Source organism: Neovison vison, chromosome X (genome assembly GCF_020171115.1).
Source record: "Neovison vison isolate M4711 chromosome X, ASM_NN_V1, whole genome shotgun sequence".
NCBI lineage: Eukaryota > Metazoa > Chordata > Mammalia > Carnivora > Mustelidae > Neogale > Neogale vison.
In genome coordinates this window covers 43014515-43033687 of record NC_058105.1, presented here as the reverse complement: position 1 = coordinate 43033687, position 19173 = coordinate 43014515, and the positions used below count along the sequence as shown (strand labels likewise).

The window sequence follows — 19173 nt, the reverse complement described above, 5'->3', positions numbered from 1 at the left end:
AAGAACTATAGGAAGGAATGGAACAGAAAGTAAAGGAAGAGATATATGACCCATTAGTGAGATAGAATATGAACACTGCTTAGGAGATTTGCCATATGTTGTCAATGGATCAAGTGTTATTCAAGAAATTTGGAGTTGGTTACATTATTTTTCACTTGACTTATCATTGTAACTTCCTTCGGGACTCACTTAAACTAGTCATACGTTAGTTCTTCTATTGTAAAGACCCTCTGACCTAGAACCAAATATTATGCAGGTTCAACTAATGAAGTCATGTCATTTAGAGTATCTTGAGCTCTACAGAGAGGTGTATCATGCAAGAAGTCTTTTTTAAAAATATTTTTATTTATTTGACACAGAGAGAGAGAGATCACAAGCAGGCAGAGAGACAGGCAGAGAAGGGGGGAAATCATGCTCCCTGTCGAGCAAAGACCCCGATGCAAGGCTTGATTCCAGGACTGTGAGATCATGAACTGAGCTGAAGGCAGAGGCTTAACCCACTGAGCCACCCAGTGGCTAACCAAGAGGCTTAACCCACTTGCCATCAGTGAGACTGAAAGAAGTCTTGGTAACAGTTGCTATGTGCACTTCAGTTCCTTACAAAAGAAACACATTTTTTTAAAAGAGTGTATTTATTTATTTGTCAGAGAGAGAGAGAGAGAGAGAGAGAAAGCACAAGCAGGGGGAGGGAGAAGCAGGCTCCCCACTGAACGAGGAGCCCCATGCGGGACTCAGTCTCAAGACCCTGGGATCATGACCTGTGCCCAAGGCAAATGCTTAACTGATTGAGCCACCCAGGTGCCCCACAAAAGAAACACATTCTGAAGAAACTCTTTAATATGGACTTGGCAATGTAAGCAGGCTGCCTTGTAATATTTATACTTCTTTAATTGCAATATTGAGTATGTGTCTTTGATGGGTCTCTTATGGCAAGTGCATTGACTTTCTTCTCTCTCCTGGTGTCCCTGTAATATTTTTATTGGACAGCAGAAGGTACTGTTAATATGTCCTGATGTCAGGTATGAACAGGAAGAAAGATGTTTGCTTCAGCTCTGACCTATACTTGAGGGCTGTCAGTCGTATAGCAAACCCTGTCCATATTTCCTGTCCTTTTTCAAAACTGCAATAACCGATACCATTTTGCACACTTAGGATAACTAACATGTGGTTTTTGTATATAGAGATGATACAAAGCCACCAGCAGTTAATGATGGCTCTGACTTTTTTTCACTAGTACATGGGTTCCATTTGAGCTTTTCACTCACTGTACTTCCTTAAAAGCCAATGTAATGCCTCAGAGACAGTGGTGAAGGTGAGGATTTTTGTCCATGGCTATGCTGCAGAGAAAGTTTCAATGGCCTACATGGGATTGAACTGTAATTACGACCCCAGTGTTATGCTCAAATTAGCTAAGTAAGGTTGGTTGGAGAACCAATGATCTCAAAGGGCAGACTCACCCCCCAAATTTGTCATGTCTACTTAGTCAATGGGCAAAAATATAGCTGAAGAATGTGCAGATATCTACTGCTGAGATGAGAACGTAAATTTTTTATGACTTGCTTTATGTATCTCTTAAGGAAATAAGATACTGGAATTTTATATTCTGTTTCCACCCAGAGTCTCTGATTGTTTTCTTTAATGGTAGACTTCTAAGTTAAAATTGATCATCAAACTGTTCATTACAACTTTCAGTTTGGTTGATACTTTGTAAGCTATTAAAAAATATTTTATTTTTGTAAGGTCCAGGAACTGCCTTTACACTGCAATGTTGTTTGCATTTAGGCATAACCTACAGTAATCTATTGATAGTAATTTACTTTAATATAGTAAGGGAAGTCTGCTATAATCTATTAGGAGGACTCTTTAATACTTTCCTAGATTAAAGGCAGTAATGTGAGCTCTAGACATTTGTCAACATGGTCTGTCATCCAGGGCATTTGCCCCAGCTGCTTGATAGAAGTCATCTCATTCTGAATATACACTGGTTCCAGGGAACGGTTTGCTTGTGGAGTAGTCCAAAATACACTTTTAGGCTTATAAAACAGAGTTCAGGTAGTAGTCTGCAGGAGCCAGCTTGTTTTCACTAATAAGGGTTGATTGTGTACTGTTGTGATGAGTACTGGGTGATATATGGAATTGTCAAATCACTATATTTTATACCTGAAACTTAAACAACATTATATGTTAACTACACTGGAATTAAAATTTATAAAATAGAAAAAATGTGTATACATTCCCTCTCAATGCTGTGTTGAATGAAATAACATTGGTAAACTGAAATCAGCTATGATGGGAGTATTTACACTATGAAAATAGGCAAAGTCTATCAACCAGAGCATGCCTTCCCCTTGGAGATGTGGTTGATAAACTTTTACCAGCACACTATCATTATGCCATCCACTCAAACATATTCCAGAGTAGTCTTGACATATTTCATACTAGTACTGGAATTGTGACTGCCCCAGAGTTCACAGGGTATTTTTGGCAGTCTTGAGGAATATGCCAGTTCAAATCCATATTTTTGAAACTGAGTGAGAAACCACTAAGTCATTTGAAGGATGAAGGACTAGGATGGGGTTGAATTACCATTCAGTTTATTGCATTCAGAGCAATGTTGTCTAACAGACTGATTCCAGGTGCTAGCCATTTACTGTAAATAAGAAATGTGGAATCTTTTGTTGCTAGAACAATTTACCAAGCAAGTACCCTTCCTGTCCATTCATGGCAAAGGAATGAGAGGAACAAAAGAAGTCCTCAATTTGAGTATACTCTATAAGTGGTTCAGCTTCGTGCCAGGCACTGATATATTGCATATGGGTCCATCCCATCCCTGCAAATTCTCTTGGCTTAATGATTATCAAAACACTGTTTAGTCAGTATATTGAAGATCGCAATTTTCATAAGCTATATTCTTTTTCTTTTTGGCAAAAAAGAACTTCCTGTATTTTTTCAGAAGAATGCGTCAGACACCTGGGTTTTAGTGCTTTCATTTTTAGAATGAACATTCATCCTCCTTGGCAGTTAATATTTTTGACATTCAGAATATTTTAGAATAATCCTTGACTTTAAAATTTTTTTACTGGTAAATTATAACACATATAATAGACAAAGGTATAATTTTATTACAAAGCATTTCAGAAACTAAATACATGAGTGGAAAATAGGACAAAAGGTATAAACAAAGCTATTTACAAAAAAAAATAAGTAGTCAATAAATATGTGAGAAGATGCTCTATCTCACTCATAGTTGAAAATATAAATGCAAATTAAAATAATATATCAATGTTGCTTGGGACTGTGAAGTTAATAAGCACTCTCATGTTATTTATGGGAGTATAAATTGTTACTGGGCTTATTGGGGAATATTTGGTAATGTCTTTCAAAATATAGGATCCATTTAGCTTTGGACCCAACCTTCTTTCTTCTGAAAATTTCCCTTATAAAAATATATGGATATGTTTAAAATACACATACACACCTGTGCATACACTTACACATATACACACAAGGGTATTCATTAAAACATTGTTTTATTTATATTTATATAAAATGATGTCTGTAAGGATTCACATCAAGCAGTTAGCAGTAGATACTTACCTTTGTTGATTGTTGAAAGGTGCTATGAGAATAGAGGATAGCACTCTTTACTATATGGTCTTTGGTTCCATTCAAATATATGATAATTAGCAGATAATTACTTTTGTGTCTAAATTTTATTTCCGATATAATTTAAACACAGAAATGCTTTGAGAAACAAGATAGAGGATCATAGGGGAAGGGAGGCGGATAATGAAACAAGAGGAAACCAGAGAGGGAGACAAAACTTAAGAGATTCTTGTTCTGGGAAAAACAGTGAGGATTGCTGGAGGGGAGGAAGATGGGAGGGATAGGGTGGCAGGGTGATGGACATTGGGGAGGGTATGTACTATCATGAGTGCTGTGAATTATGTAAAACTGATGAATCACAGACCTGTACCCCTAACAAATAATATATGTTAATAAAAAATAAATTATATTGGAAATAGATTTGTTTTTTTTTTGTTTTTTTTTTAAAGATTTTATTTATTTATTTGACAGAGAGAAATCACAAGTAGATGGAGAGGCAGGCAGAGAGAGAGAGAGAGAGGGAAGCAGGCTCCCTGCTGAGCAGAGAGCGCGACGCGGGACTCGATCCCAGGACCCTGAGATCATGACCGGAGCCGAAGGCAGTGGCTTAACCCACTGAGCCACCCAGGCGCCCCTGGAAATAGATTTGTTTTTATACTGTTATACAAGCTTGTGCTTCTTTACCAACAACATACTTTGAATTTATCTCTACTTCACTCTTCCCAAGTGCTGCACAACATTTCACCTTGTAGATGCACCGTCATTCATTCACCCATCTTTCTCTCCATCCATCCATCCACCCATCCATCCATCCACATATTCATCTGTTTGCCTACATACCCACTAAATTATTTATTGCTTGCTTCTCTAAACTGTTTCCTTCCCAAATTATAGATGCAATGCTTGTCCTTGGTTAAAACAAAACAGTAAACAAGCAAACATAAAAATAAAAAAAAAAAAGAATGCAGCTGGAGAAGGGTACAAAAGGAAAAAAAAAAAAAACTACAGCTTTGTCTCATTCTCCAGAGGCAATGGCTGTTAACAGTTTCTATTATAGTGGTTACTTTTATACCACTAAATAATATGCTTACTATCAAAACAGTATTGACATTAATATTGCTATATTATAAAATATAATAGTAATATGCTTATACCTTCATTGTCTCTTTTCCTCTACTCCCCTCCTCTTCTCATCTCCTTTTTTTGTCTTTGTGCCAGGCTTAGAAGAAATCTATATGAGAAAATCTGATACTAGTTCAGTTCATAATTTGGGACCTTTGACCAAGACCAGAAGGTGTATAAGTAAAACACACTCAATTAGAGGGTACCCAGCCTTGAAAAGGGCAGAACCAGAGAGGAAAGTAGATATAGTTACAGCAGGGAGAATTAATCAGGAAATGTAGGCTCTTCCTTGTACAAGCCCCTTACCTAGAACCTGAGAGGGTTACGTTGCTATTTGGTGTTTTGGTAGTGGCTGAAATTCTCATCCAGATTTCTTGGAACTCTAGTGGCATGATAAAGTGGAAAGAACATGATTTTGGAGTCCTAAAGATTTGATTTTGAATTTCACCTCTACCACTTTTTAGCTATGTGATATTGGGGTAACTTGGTTAACCTCTTTGGGGCCCAGTGTACTTATCTGCAAGCAGTCAATAATATTTTATTTACTTCTCTTAGAAGAGTTAGATGATGATGATGATAGCAATTAATATTTATTGACTACTTACTATATACCAGGTGTGACTCTAAATGCTTTGTATTCATGGAGTGCCTTATGTAATAGTAGTGCCTGGAAGAGAAAGGTATTGTTGATATCTCATTTATAGATGAAAAATATATCAGATACAAACAGATTAAATAACTTGCCCAAAGTCTACAGCTGACAAATGACATAGGCAGGACTCATACTGAGGCAATCTGACTGCAGACTGTATAGCTATACTGTAACACAATTATAAAGTAAAGCACCTAGTATGGTATATGACACACAGTAGGGCTCAGTATATTTTTATTTCATTCTTTCCTTTCCTTCCTGGAGTGACAGATTTTGATTTTTCAACCCAAAGGAGCCTGTGTGACAGTGTACAAGGTCATACTCCTCTTTTTTTTTCCAGAGGGGCAAGACATTAAATTCTTTGTCTTAAATTTTGAATTGCTATACAGATCAGTGTTATTAAGGCATTAATAATACCTTGGCTCAGTGTGCACAGTTATACTCTCTAAAGATGTGAGCAATAGCAATCACTTCCTCCCTGAAGTGAGGGAGGAAACTCAAGTATGTAGGAAACTTGACAACATTTCCTAGATACTCATGTCCTCCATAGTGTCCAGAGGAACATGTGCAGATTGAGCCACAAAAATAGATCTATGCCTTCTGGAGTTCCCCAAAGCAGATAGACAAGTCAAGTTCAAGTAACCTGTTTCACATAAGAAATATATCTGTATTTTTGTGAGAAAATTATGGTTACTGGAGAAGAAAACAGTAAGGCAAGGAAACAATGGTAGGTCGCAGTGAAACAATTTATTTGAAAGAAGTCAGAGGAGAGAGGATGTCTAAACTGATCTCCCTGAATTCATTCTTTTCCCACTTCATTTAGCCAGGATCTAAAAACCAGGTAAAGTGAATCTGTGGTTTCTGGGAGATCAAGCAAGTACAAATGTACCACTTTTTGACTACCTCTTTATTTTTGGTAGTCTGTATTTCTACCATTTTTGTCTTTTCATCATTGTCTTAAAGTTCATCATGTTAAACACATTACCTTTGAAAAATTGTACTAGTTTTTTCAAATGCTATTTTGCGAGCTCTGCTTCTGATTTTAATCCATTCTTAGCAGCTAGAGTGAGCTGTTCCAAAATGGTAAATCGGATCATGTTACTTCCTTACTTAAATCTTTTCTTACCACTGCACTTAGGACAAGGTCCAAATTCCTTACCAAGACCTTTAATGCTGTGTAGGTTCTGACTCCTGTGTACTTCCATATACCTTCTCTTCCATACACCTTCTCTGCTCCAATTACATTGATCTATCTTTAGTTTCTAAATCAGACCATTCTAACTCAGCCATTGCACATCTTATTTCCTCTAACTGGAACATTGTTCCTTTGCTTAGTTAAACCTTACCCATTCTTCAAAGCTCAGATCAAGTGTCACTTCTTCAGGAAATACTTCTTTGACCACGCATACTAGATTGGGTCTTTAAGCACCATGCATGTCTCCTTCTCATGCTTACTATCTATAGTTATAATTAATTGTTTAAAATGTTTGTTTCTTTCAATAGAATGTTAGCTTCAAAGACAAGGAACATACCTGTCTTTCTTAAAATACTGTATCTTTAGTGCCTGTTGAGTACATATCATTAATTTTTATTATTTCTTAAGTGAATTAAATTAAGGCATATTTAGGTTGTGGTTGTCTCTTGTGGGTGTGGGCATGTATATGAGCATATATGTATGTGTGGAGGTGGATTTTATGACCCTCTGGCATAATCCTGTTCTTGACTTTAAAGTTAGTAGTTCAAATGGTTTATTTCTGGTTTACCAATGTCCAAACAGTTCTTTGGTACCCTCCCAGGAAATACAAAATATGAAGTTGAAAATATTTGGAGGATTAATAAATTTCTTATGAAAAATAACTATATGGTTATATGCTAGGTAGCAATATATGGCCAGAATCTAGCTCCTTTATTAAAGCTAGTTAAGGAGTTATTGAATTAGTTAAGGAATTTATTAAAGTTAGTTAACTTTAGTTAAGGAATAGAGCAATTTGTTTGGGAGTATAGATCCGTGTGCTCAATAAAAATCCTGCCAACTTTTCTATCTGTAAAGTGTGTCTTTAGGCTGTAACTCAGTAAAAAATAAAGTGCTCTTTTAATTGCAGATGAATTATCAGTTCCTGCCAGTTTGTTGCTCTAAAGGTAATGCAATTTGTTAAGCTCAGTTGGACTAGATTGTCTCTTGTTGAACCTTGTATTATTCCAGTTATGGTATTCTGTAACTATCTGTTGAGACATTTCCATGCACACAGAACTGGGTTGGATAACAGAGAGCTGAATTTAATTTTATTGAGGAAAATACTGGCTTGAATGTCTTTTAAAACATGAATCCATGTTTCCATTTTAATAGCAGATAATTGTAATGTCAGCAAAGACCACAAATACCAGTTTGCTTTTACTGACTTATCCCTAATCACTTCCCTGAATATAAAAATTTTGGTAGCTCAGCTTTAAGACTATACATTCCTGTTATGAAAAAGGAATTTCCAAAATAACACCATGTGTTAATGAGGGAATATAAGGCTAACATGGTGGAGACTAAGAAGACCTGATGCCACTTCAAGATATTTTATGGCACTTAAAACCTAAAGCATCTGAAATGTGAGCCTGGTGATAGAGGCTTAAATTAGAAGGATTCTGTGTTAAAAGGGACTAACAATTGCCCAACTTGCATGCTATGTCTAAAACGACTTACTTTAAGAGTAATGTATTTGGCACATAATCTAGAACTATGATTGTGATGCACAAACATATACCTAATAAGGGGGAAAATCCATCAATTCATTTTCTATGGTGATGTCAAATGACTGATTTTTAAACAATTTTATTGAGATATAATTTATATACCATATATCTCATTGATTTGAAGTGTATAATTCAACAGTATTTGTATATTCAGAGTTGTGCAGCTATTACCATTATCTTATTGCCTGACAACTGTAAGCCTGCTTTCTTTGTCTATGAATTTGCCTATTCTGGGCATTTCATAAAAATAGAATTATTCAATGCATAGTTTCTCATGATTGTTTTTTTCACATAGCAGAAGATTCCTAACATTCATCTATATCATAGCATGTTATCATTACTTCATTCCTCTTCATTACCCATTAAGAGTCTGTTGTATAATTGCACCCCAAACCATAAGATACCTAGGAATAAACCTAACCAAAGAGGCTAAGAATCTATACTCAGAAAACTATAAAGTACTCATGAAAGAAATTGAGGAAGACACAAAGAAATGGAAAAATGTTCCATGCTCCTGGATTGGAAGAATAAATATTGTGAAAATGTCTATGCTGCCTAAAGCAATCTACACATTTAATGCAATTCCTATCAAAGTACCATCCATCTTTTTCAAAGAAATGGAACAAATAATTTTAAAATTTATATGGAACCAGAAAAGACCTCGAATAGCCAAAGGGATATTGAAAAAGAAAGCCAAAGTTGGTGGCATCACAATTCCAGACTTCAAGCTTTATTACAAAGCTGTCATCATCAAGACAGCATGGTACTGGCACAAAAACAGACACATAGACCAATGGAACAGAATAGAGAGCCCAGAAATAGACCCTCAACTCTATGGTCAACTAATCTTCGACAAAGCAGGAAAGAATGTCCAATGGAAAAAGGACAGCCTCTTCAATAAATGGTGTTGGGAAAATTGGACAGCCACGTGCAGAAAAATGAAATTGGACCATTTCCTTATACCACACACAAAAATAGATTCAAAATGGATTAAGGACCTCAATGTGAGAAAGGAATCCATCAAAATCCTTGAGGAGAACACAGGCAGCAACCTCTTCGACCTCAGCCGCAGCAACATCTTCCTAGGAACATCGCCAAAGGCAAGGGAAGCAAGGGCAAAAATGAATTTTTGGGATTTCATCAAAATCAAAAGCTTTTGCACAGCAAAGGAAACAGTTAACAAAACCAAAAGACAACTGACAGAATGGGAGAAGATATTTGCAAATGACATATCAGATAAAGGACTAGTGTCCAAAATCTATAAAGAACTTAACAAACTCAACACCCAAAGAACAAATAATCCAATCAAGAAATGGGCAGAGGACATGAACAGACGTTTCTGCAAAGAAGACATCCAGATGGCCAACAGACACATGAAAAAGTGCTCCATATCACTCGGCATCAGGGAAATACAAATCAAAACCACAATGAGATATCACCTCCCACCAGTCAGAATGGCTAAAATCAACAAGTCAGGAAATGACAGATGCTGGCGAGGATGCGGAGAAAGGGGAACCCTCCTACACTGTTGGTGGGAATGCAAGCTGGTGCAACCCCTCTGGAAAACAGCATGGAGGTTCCTCAAAATGTTGAAAATAGAACTGCCCTATGACCCAGCAATTGCACTACTGGGAATTTACCCTAAAGATACAAACGTAGTGATCCAAAGGGGCACGTGCACCCGAATGTTTATAGCAGCAATGTCCACAATAGCCAAACTATGGATAGAACCTAGATGTCCATCAACAGATGAATGGATCAAGAAGAAGTGGTATATATACACAATGGAATACTATGCAGCCATCAAAAGAAACGAAATCTTGCCATTTGCGACAACATGGATGGAACTAGAGCGTATCATGCTTAGCGAAATAAGTCAAGCGGAGAAAGACAACTATCATATGATCTCCCTAATATGAGGGAGTGGTGATGCAACATGGGGGCTTAAGTGGGTAGGAGAAGAATCCATGAAACAAGATGGGATAGGGAGGGAGACAAACCATAAGTGACTCTTAATCTCACGAAACAAACTGTGGGTTGCTGGGGGGAGGGGGGTTGGGAGAAGGGGGGTAGGGTTATGGACATTGGGGAGGGTATGTGCTTTGGGGTAAATTGGAAGGGGAGATGAACCATGAGAGACTATGCACTCTGAAAAACAATCTGAGGGGTTTGAAGTGGTGGGGGGATGGGAGGTTGGGGTACCAGGTGGTGGGTATTATAGAGGGCACAGCTTGCATGGAGCACTGGGTGTGGTGAAAAAATAATGAATACTGTTTTTCTGAAAATAAATAAATTGGAAAAAAAATTTAAAAAAAAGAGTCTGTTGTATAATACATTTTATTTATTCCTCAGCTGATGGTCATTTGGCTTGTTTTTATAATAATGCTACTATAAACATTCTTGTATATTTTCTGTGTGTGGACACACATTTTCTTTTTTGGGGGGCGTGAATGTATATTGTCAACTCCTTTAAGTATATACTTAGAAATGAAATTGCTGGGTAATATGGTGATTCTCTGTTTAACCCTTTAAGGAACTGCCAAAATGTTTTCCAAAGCGAGTTTACTATTTTAGATTACCACCAGCAATGTGTGAAAGCTTCAGTTTTTCTACATTCTCAACAAAATTTTTATAATGTCTTTTATTATAGGCATCCTAGTGGGTATGAAGGAGTATCTCATCGTGATTTTCATTTTTTTAAAGATTTTATTTATTTATTTGACAGACAAAGATCACAAGTAGGCAGAGAGGCAGGCAGAGAGAGAGGGGGAAGCAGGCTCCCCATTGAACAGAGAGCCTGATGCGGGGCTTGATCCCAGAACCCTGGAACCATGACCCGAGCTGAAGGCAGAGGCTTTAACCCACTGAACCACCCAGGCACTTCAGTGATTTTCATTGTTTAATAGCTACTGATGTTGAATGTCTTTTCATATGGTTATTGGCTATTTTTATATCCATTTGAGGAAATGTCTCTTCAAATACTTTACTGACTTTTTAATTGGATTATTTGTATTTTTATCATTGCAAGAATTCTTTATATATCCTAGATACAATTCCCTTCCGGATATGTGATTTACAAGTATTTCTCTCTCATTCTGTGGGTTGTCTTTTTACTTTCTTGATGGTATTATTCGTTGCACAAAGTCTTTCATTTTCATGGAATTCAATTTATTTTTTGATGCTTGTACTTTTAATGTCATGTCTAAGTTATTTTGTCTAAACCAAAGTCACAAAGGTTAACTCCTATATTTATGCTACGAATTATACTGTCTTAGCTCTTACATTTAGGCCTATGATCCATTTTGAGTTAATTTTTGTATGTGATGTGAGATAGAGGTATAAATTCTTTTGCATGTAGCTACCCAGTTGTTCCTGCACTATTTGTTGAAAAGACTATTTTCACTGAATTGTCTTGGCACCCTTGTTGAAAATCAATTGACAAAAAATTTATGTTCTGAGCTCTCAGTCCTGTCCATGGATCTGGGTTATCCTGATGCCAGTATCACACTATCTTTTTAAAAAGATTTTATTTATTTGTGTGTGTGTGTGTGTGTGTGTGTGAGAGAGAGAGAGAGAGAGAGAGAGAGAGAGAGAGAGAACAAGCAGGAGGAGGGGAAGAGGGGAAGCAGACTCTCTGCTGAGCAGGAAGCCCAACCTGGGGCTCCATTCCAGGATTCTGAGGTCATGACCTGAGCTAAAGTTAGATTCTTTTTTTTTTTTTTTGGTGGGTTTTTTTTTCCAATTTATTTATTTTCAGAAAAACAGTATTCATTATTTTTTCACCACACCCAGTGCTCCATGCAAGCCGTGCCCTCTATAATACCCACCACCTGGTACCCCAACCTCCCACCCTGAGGGGTTTAAAGGTAGATTCTTAACCACTTGATCCACCCAGGTAACCCCCACACTCTCCTGATTATTTAGTTTTTAAAGTAAGTTTCAAAATTAGAAAGTTTAAGGCTTCCAGCTTTCTTCCCTTTAAAGTTGTTTTGACTTTTCTGGATCTGCTATATTTTCGTATACATTTTAGAATCAACTCGTCAATTCCTGAAAAAAAAAAAAAAGAGGAGCTGGGATCTTGCTAGGGATTGCATTAAACATACACATCAGTTTGGGAAATATTTCCATCCTAACAATACTAAGTGTTCTGATCCATAAACATGGATTGTCTTTCCTTTTAGGTATCCTTTAATTTCTTTCAATAATGTTTGACAGTTTCAAAATATGAGTTTTGTACTCTTTTTTGTTAAATTTATACCTAAGCATTTTCTTATTTTTGGTGCTATTTTAAAAGTAATTGTTTTCTTAATTCCTATTTCAGTTTATTCATTTCTAGGGTATAGAAATACCATGTAATTTTGTGTGTTGATCTTACAAACTTGTTGAACTAGTTTATTGGTTCTAGTGGGTTTTTTGTTTTGTTTTGTTTTCATGGAGCCTGATGTGGGGCTTGAATTCATGACCCTGAGATCAAGACTTGAGCTGAGATCAAGATTCAGATGCTTAACAGACTGAGCCACACAGATGCCCCAGTCCTTGTGGTTTTTAATTGATATCTTGGGATTTTTTATATACATGATAATGGCATCTGCAAATAGAGATATTTATAATGTTTTCCTCCAATCTGGGTATCTTTTATTAATTTCTTGCTTAATTGCCTGTTTATAGCCTCCAGTATAATCTTGAATAAAAGTGGTAAGAGCAGACATCCTTGTTCTTGATCTTAAGGGGACAGATTTCAGTATTTTATCATTAAGGTAATGTTATCTATGGGTTTTTTCATGGATAACCTTTATCACACCAAGGAATTTCCCCTTTATTCCTAATTTTCTAAAAGTTTTATCATGAAAAGATGTTGGATTTTATAAAATGGTTTTTCTGCTTCTATTGAGATGATTATGTGATTAATTTATTTTATTGAGTATGGTATATTACATCATTTTATTTGTAGATGTTAAACCAAGTTTGCATTTCTGGGATAAATCCTATATATATATGTATGCATACGTATATATATGTATATACATATATAAAAATAGACATTTTAAATACATATATACATATACGTATATACATATATGTATGTATACGTATATGTATATGTATACATACATATATATATATATCAGTCAAACCAATTCGGGGACATCAATACCATCCACAGAAGGGGAAAACAATTAAAAGGGAATACCATGAAAAACAGTATGCTAGCCAATTATATTATATGTATATATGGTTAAAATTATATATATGTATATATTCTGTATTTAAAATGTCTATTTTTAGGTATGATAATAATGATGAATATAGTGCTAACTTCTTTTTTTTTAAATTAATTAATTTATTTTCAGCATAACAGTATTCATTATTTTTTCACCACATCCAGTGCTCCATGCACTCTGTGCCCTCTATAATACCCACCACCTGGTACCCCAACCTCCCACCCCCCCGCCACTTCAAACCCCTCAGATTGTTTTTCAGAGTCCATAGTCTCTCATGGTATACACATATATTTCAAAATGATTACTACCATAGCATTAGCTAATACCTCCACCCTGTCACATATTTACTTTTTCTTTTTTGTGGTGACATTTAATATTGACTCTTTTAGAAAGTCAACTATATAATATAGCATTATTAGCTATACTCATGATGCTGTATATTGCATCCCCATAAGTTTTTAATCTTATAACTGGAAGTTTGTATATTTTCACGCATAGCTCCCCATTTCCCCCATCCCCATCCCCAGCTCCTGGTAACTACCACTCTATTGTTTCTGAGTTCAGCTATTTTAGATTCCACAAATAAATGACATCACATGATACTAGTCTTTCTCTGACTTATTTCACTTAATATAATGCCCTCAAGTTTCATCCAAATTGTCTCAAATGACAGGATTTCCTTCTTTCTCATGGCTGAATAATATTCCATTGTATGTGTATATGTGTATGTATATTAGGTTGCTTCCATATCTTAGTGATGGTGAATATACTGTAATAAACATGGAACATCTCTTTGAGATACTGTTTTCATTTTCTTTTGTAGCCTGCTTTTTAAAAAAGGAAAGATTCATTTATTTGAAAGAGAGCAAGAGACAGAGAGAGTGTATACACGTGCACAAGTGGGGCAGGGGGAGAGGGAGAGGAAGAGAGACTCTCAAGCAGACTCCCTGCAGGGCACAGAACCCTTTTGATCTCACAAGCCATGAGATCATGACCTGAGCTGAAATCACCAGATGGTTGCTTCTGACTGAGACACCCAGGCACCCCCGGAGCCCGTTTTCTTAAAATTTCACATAATATAAGCATTTTGCCACATGGTTAAAATTATTTTAATGATACGCTTAATATACTATTGTATAGATGTAATTTAAACTCTCTTCTATTTTTGAGCTTGTGACTTCTTAAGTTTTGATATCATAAATCATACTGTAATCTTTATACATAAATTCTTTTATGCATGTCATTCTGTATTTATAGTTTTTTATCTTGACTTCCCTTAGCATTATATCAAGAGCATTTCCCATATCATTAACATTTTTTAAAAACCTAATTGTTAGTAGCTATATAATATTCTACCATATGCGTATAATATAATTTATTTAACAAATTTCCTATTTTTGGATATTTAGATTATTTCCAACTTTGATAGTATAAATATGGCTATAATGAACATAATAATGCATAAATCCTTAGTTACATTTTGTATTATTTTCTTAAGATATATTGGGTTAAAGGATTTGAACTTTTGTTTTGCCTGAAATTTTGTATTAAGGCAGAATCCTGTTCCATGATAAAGACATATTATTATAATTGATCTAACCTTTACCATATTTTTAGATATCCTATATTTATGTTATTAGGGATAATGTTAGAATAGCATCCTTGTACATGAGTCTTTGAATTATCTGAGATAGTAATTTTTAAAGGTTATTATACAAATATAATAGGTAATTTGCTCTCCAGAAAATGAATGATAATTTATATTTTCACTGCCAGTATATGAGAATATTTGTTCTACCTTAGTCTTTTTTAATTTTGAGGTAGGTTTTTTATTTTTAAAATTGCTATTTTGATAGATGCTATCAGTGTTGGTCAGAAAAAGGGGATCACAAAATAGAATATTAGATGGGAGAGACGGGTAAATTTTTTGAAAAGATTTGAGAAAAAAATGGGACAATTCCAGTGTGTAGTTAGGCATTTCTGGGAAAGTTTTGGGCTTTATTGAAAAGGCATGAGAAAACCAATAATAACCAATAGTATGGAGACAAGGTTTCCAGGTTAATAATTATGATGATAATAATAGTTATTATAAAAAATAAGTACCATTAACTTACTGAATTAATCTCCAGGAGACTAATTTAAAATGCACATTATGAAGGATCAGTCTTTAGCTTTCACCATTGACTCCTTTTCAAGCACAATTATGTCTGGTGAACCAGTTTGTATGTGGGACCCTAAAGAGTTTAAGAAAGGAAGTTTTAAAAGGGAAAAAACTCAACAACTATTTCTGCAGGAAGAATAGGGTTACCTGATTGGAGGGTGTAGGCAGATACCTGGGTTCATGTTTTATGGTGGCAGTGGACACAAGTTGTAGGATGGCAGGATAAATTTCCTTCCATTCTGAAAATGATGAGAGAAGAGAGAAAGGGGGTACTTATGCTTTTCTTTTGTCTGAGTGTAATTTTAAAATCTTATAGCTATTGGCCAATGAGGAGAAATTAAGTCATAATACATCACATCTATATAAAATGCAATCCCTGGGGCACCTGGGTGGCTCAGTGGGTTAAAGCCTCTGCCTTTGGCTCAGGTCATGATCCCAGACTCCAGGGATTGAGGCCCACATCAGGCTTCCCTTCCTCTCCCTCTGCCTGCCTCTCTGCCTACTTGTGATCTCTATCTTTCAAATAAATAAATAAAAATTTAAAAAAATAAAATAAAATGCAATCCCTGCTCTAAGACATGTGTGCACATGCATGTGCACATACAACACATAGAGAGTTAGTGTGTCTGTACTTTTCTCCCCTTTGACCCTGACCACCTGGCAAACTTATTTTTCTTCTCCAAGTGTCACCCCCCCCCATGCAAAACTTTCTTTGACTTGCCCAAGCAGAATTAATAACAACACCCCTAATGAAAATAGCTAACATGTATTGATGGCTGATTCTGTCTGATAATGAGTTAGGTAATAGTTATTATATACAATGTAATATAAACAAGAACCTTATGAAGTAAGTATTATTATTACCACCATTTTCAGATGGGTAAATGGAGGGTCTGAGTATATAGACAACTAGGCCAAGGTCATACAGCTAATAAGAAGTAAAACTGGGACCCAAAAGCCTGCATTGTCCTACTTCACAGTAGTTAATAACCCAGATAAAATATGATATATACCCTTCCATTACTCAAAATGAAAAAAAAAACCTGTACAGCTCCCTTAATATGACAAAAATATATATTATTTTCTAATTGTTCCTGGGGCACAATGTTTTCATCATCCTTTAATAATTAAAAAGATAGGAAACAGGATATTGTAGAACTAGTTACTGTCATTTATCTAAACCCAGAAGCACAAATTAGATGCATTGTACTGTTAGAGGAAAGTTCATCAATATAGAGATTCTTTCTGACAGCTCTATGTTGTTTTTATTACTGGGCATATAAAATTATATACAGTGTCCTTATACTGAATATTTCAAGGAATTTAACCCCATTTCCTGTCTGTCTATTTATCTATCAATAGTCAGTAGTTACTGCTGTTTCTGATAAACAAGAAAGAATTTTTACAAATATGAATTACTTTGTCTCCAACTGACTTCTTGCTGTAATGAAGGTTATTTACCTCACTGAATCTCAGTTTCCCCATATTTTGCTCAAGGGTAATGAGGTTAAATTATTTCTTAAAATACTATAAAGCCTCAATTAATGGTAGTATGGGAAAAAAGGTATAAGGACAAATGGGATTACAAAAGTCAGTTGGTGTGATGGTCAACTGAGAAGGTGCCCTTTTAGCTGCTACCACTCAATTCTATAGTTAAGTGAAAAAAATTTTATGAGTCATAGAAACGATAAAAGCACAAAAGTATTAGATATAGTCAAATTTGTTAATTAAAAACAAAAATAAAAATGTGGATTCCAGAAACTTAAATTGGTGAATTTAACATCCAATGCTAGAAAAGCCCTAGAGTGAACTATTTAATTTTTGAAAATCTACATGCTTCTTCAAACTCTCTACCCAACCCTCTCTTTAGATAAAATTGCCAGCTGTTTCACAGAGAATGTAGAAGCCACAAGATGGCAACTTCCCACCACAAGATGTACAAACTTACCTATACCTTCACTTATCATTTCTGCCTTCCTTCCATTCCTAATTGAAGATTAGAAAATCCTCCTGTGTATGGGAAATCTTTCCATCTGAGCTTCAGAAACTTTTTCTTATTCATGTATTTCTTTAGGATTTTTGTTCTGTAAATCAACCATGTGTTTTCTTTTTCTTCAACTATTTCCTGTTGTCTGGCTCCTTTCCCTCAGCATTTAAAGATTCTTCAAATCTCCCTTACTTACCAAAGGGGGGAAAAAAACTATTCTGGTATTATTCCCCAAAACCTATAACCCCATTCTAATAATGAGAAAAATAACATTTATTTTTAAAAATTCTCTGACCCCATGCTGTAATGTTACCCTATCTCTCTCTTCCCTATCACAGCTAATCTCTGTGATAGTTGTCTCTGTTCACTCACTGTTCTACTCTGTACCTTCAATTTACTTTTCAGCTTATGTAGTCTGGTTCTAGCCCTGATACTCTACTGATTTGTTATTGGCAGTCTTTTCTTGGCTACATATAAAGGACATATTTTGATTTTTGACTCACTTGATTACCCAGTAGCATTTAACATGGTTATTCTTGAAATGTGCTATTCTCTTGGCTTTCATCTTGGTTTTTCTTGTATTTCTCATGTTACTTTTCTCCTCAGTCACCTTTGTAGACTTCTCTGAACCTGCTCATCTTTTAAATGTTGGTGTTTCTCAAGGATCTATCCTTAACCACCTTTTTATTTTGCCTCTATCTTTTGGCAATTCTGCCCTATGACATTAAATACCATGTTTGAGACTACCACAATATATATCCACAAGTACCTTTTCTTCACTCCTATCAGTATCTCCAATTTCTCACTGAACATCCATGCTTAGATATACTATAGACAACTTAATCTCTACATGATCTGACCCTTGCTCACCTCTCTAGTATCAACTTTATTTTTTCCTCGTATCCAACACTCTATGGTTCCGCTGCATTGAACTCATTTCAGTTCTGTGAATGTGCCATGCTCTCTCAGAACAATCTTTCCTTTCAGGTTTTCAGTTTTAGCTTAGAAGTCACTTTCCCCAGAAAGTCTTCTCTTTCTCCAAAACGTGGATTGGTTTCTCCCCTCTTGGTTTTCAAAACACACTGTGTCTCTCCTCTCATTACATTCAAAACAATTCATTGTTATATCTGTTTATTTCTCTCTTCTATTAGACTGTGATTACATAGAAGATAGATACCATACCTATTATGTTCCCATTTGTATCCCTGTTGTTGGCACACAGTAAATTCATCAAATGCATAAAACAATGGATCTTAGAATCAAGTCAGGCTAAGCAAACCTGTCGTTTTCTTTTGGTGGAATTACTTATATGAAAGCCTGGCTTATCAAATGAGTAATCTCTCATTATAAGATATTATAATATGGGCTAGTTAAATAGATTCTAGTACACTTAAGTTAATTCATACCCAGTTGATCAAACAGATTAATGATCAGTGCCAACATGTAGAGAGGTCTGTGGTGGCAGTCTATAGGTCTTTGTTGTATGCCTTTTTTTCTAAAGATTTTATTTATTTATTTGAGGGAGGGAGGGAGAGAGGGGGGGGGGAGAAAGAGAGGAGGGGTGGAGAGAGAAGGAAAGAGAATCTGAAGCCCTACGGAGTCTGACAAAGGAGCTCAACCTCACGATCAAGAGATGATAACCTGAGCCAAAACCAAGAGTTGGATGCCTAACCAGCTGAGC

At 35.7% G+C, this 19173-nt stretch overlaps 1 protein-coding gene across 1 annotated transcript in view; it reads left to right on the top strand.

Annotated features, from left to right (window-relative positions):
• IL1RAPL2 (interleukin 1 receptor accessory protein like 2) overlaps window positions 1–19173 on the top strand; it is a 1343934-nt gene that overhangs the window by 65426 nt on the left and 1259335 nt on the right. The window lies entirely within an intron of this gene.